At 45.3% G+C, this 2,633-nt stretch overlaps 1 pseudogene; it reads left to right on the top strand.

The window, feature by feature from the left end:
* Positions 1-1,386: 1,386 nt before the first annotated feature.
* On the top strand, positions 1,387-1,939 carry LOC101607070 (annotated as a pseudogene).
* Positions 1,940-2,633: the final 694 nt, after the last annotated feature.

Genomic DNA, 2,633 nt, shown 5'->3' with positions numbered 1-2,633 from the left:
CAGCCCGCAGCCCGAGGCAGTGCCAGAGCCCTGCTCCTCTTCACTGGTGCCCTCCTCCATCCCGTGGGCGCCACCGTGACTACAGCCTCCGTGTGCCCCGGAACACCTCCGACCCTGTCTTGATTCTTTTATGTTTCTTGTTAATATAATGTAGCAAATTTTGCATCCTGAGTTAATTTGATGCTTGGGTGTGATCCAACTCTATACACCTTCAGAATATGAGTGTAAGGTGCCAAGTGTAGCTCTTGTACCCTAATATAACTGCATAAGTAATCCTAGGTGTTGAGTTTGCCTGCTATTCAAGTATTGTAGTGGACTGGGTAGAACAATTTACTGGCAAATTCTAAACTTCAACTGAGCAATATACACTTTCAGTAAAAACCAGCACAGAGTATGCAAGTGTGGGGATTAAAAGAAACAGATAGTCTTATAAAGTCAAAATCCCTAAGGGTGTGTGTTGCTCTGCACCCTTAATCATGTCAGGAGAATTGTTCTGGATTGGGTTCCAGGTCATTCTGGATCTGAATCAGACCCTATCCCCAATAGTGACAGAAGCAAAAGACAAAGTCTTTGCTATAAGTCTGAAAGCATCTAAGGCAACAATAGTCAACCCCCAAGTACAGCTTAATTGTAATTGAGAATGGCAAAGCCAACTAAGAATATGTAGTCCATAATCTGCCATAACATGGAAAGCACTTCCAGTTCGGGCATGTGTCCCTGCTTTTTTGTCAGTTGGCCTTGTTACCTTTTGAGGTGGCTTCCAATCGCACCAATGCTGAGTGCCCACCTCCATCCCTCCGGGTTGTGCTGTGGACCAGGTGTCCTGATCAGCTGTTCTGGATACACTGCTGCCTGGGGCTGAATGCATTCTCTGGAAGTTCGTGATTCTGGTGCCTGGGGGATGGGAGAGTGCAGGAAGCCTGGAGTTGTACTGGAACTGCTCAGCAGGTCCCATCTGCTTCCCTGTCAGCAGCTCCTTAACTGATCTTCGCTGTCTCCCCTTCAGGTTTCTAGACTTTGCAAGAAGGCTTAAGGTTGGAAAATCCCCTTGTTTGTTCTCTACCCCTGCAGCTCATTGCCGTTGGCAAGCAGATCATGCAGATCGGGGCTGCAAGCACCTCAGTGGGATTCTGGCTATTTTCCTCCTTTCTGGTGAATCTTTGTCTCTCCAGCTTCTCTGCTGTGGCTAATAAAAACCTACACACCTTCACTGTTCAGAAGAAGAGGGCACTTTGCTATAGTTTTGCTTAAATGCCTCTCTAGGCTGGTTTGCCATGGCTCCTATGCTACCAATCTTAACCAGAAGGCCTTCTTTTTTTTTCTTTAAATATTTTGAATTAATTATGTTTTTAATTATTTTTTTAGTATAAAACATGTTTATTGACCATGGAACTAATGGCGGTGGTCATGGCTGTGGCCAAAGGGGAAAGAGGATGGTTTTATCCAGAAGCCCCTGTGCTGCCTTTCTCTGCTAGCATGGGCAAGGCTGCCAGCTCCTCCACGACCGTGGTGTTTATGTTCGCGGCCTTCTGCTACATGCTGGTGCTGCTGCTCACCTCCGCACTCATGCTCTTTGCCATTTAGCACATTATAGCATTGGATGAGCTGAAGACTGATTACAAGAATCCTATAGACCAGTGAAATACCCTGAACCCTCTTGTACTTCCAGAATACCTCATCCATGCTTTCTTAAGTGTCATGTTTCTTTGTGCACCAGAACGGCTTACACTGGGGCTCAATGAGCCCCTTTTGGCATATCATATTTGGAGGTACATGAGTAGACCGGTGATGAGTGGACCTGGACTGTATGACCTGACAACCATCATGAATGCAGACATTCTAGCATACTGTCCGAAAGAAGGATGGTGCAAATTAGCTTTTCAACTTCTAGTATTTTTTTACTATCTATGACATGATCTATGTTTTGGTGAGCTCTTAGAACAGATGAATTGGTCCAGTTAGGTACATGCAAAAGGCCATCAAATGAAGGGGTTGTATCTGGCAAAAGATCCTGTTTCCAAGAGTAGCCTATGGAACCTGATCAGGCACCTTAAAAAATGACTTCTTATTTATAAAATGTTTCCACATTTTTCTCTTGTGGAAAGATTGTTTTCATATGTTATAATTGGATGCAGAATTTTAAGTGGGGACCTCCAGTTAAGATGGCACAGTAGAAACCACACCAAAGCAGCCTCGGGGAGAAAAAGCAAAAAAAAAAAAAAAATCAAAATATACTTCTGTATCAAAAAGTGAGGTGTATAAGAAAGAACTAACATCAACAGAGAAGTTGGAGAGATCCAGAACATCTAGAGCCCACATAGGCAGGCAGAAGCAGTTCCAGCACCAGTGGCACCAGATCTGTGGGGCCACAGCTACAAGGCTCAGCTTGAGCCTCAGGAAAAGCCAGGTGATGGGATTTTCCACTCACACAAGAGCTCTTGGCAAACTCAAGAAACATGAAGGGGAAACCTCAGTGAATAAAAGAGGAGCAGATCAAAAGGTAGAGGATCAGGTGGACCAGTGGGAGAACGAGCCACCATCCTCTCCCACCACCAGCACAAGAAACCAGGGGAAGGGAGCTCACAGCACTCATCACCAGTGACTAGAGCAGTGACCCAACTGACCAGTGAGCC

The sequence above is a fragment of the Jaculus jaculus genome, chromosome 2 (assembly GCF_020740685.1).
Source record: "Jaculus jaculus isolate mJacJac1 chromosome 2, mJacJac1.mat.Y.cur, whole genome shotgun sequence".
Classification (NCBI taxonomy): domain Eukaryota; kingdom Metazoa; phylum Chordata; class Mammalia; order Rodentia; family Dipodidae; genus Jaculus; species Jaculus jaculus.
This window is presented reverse-complemented; position numbering and strand designations above follow the sequence as displayed.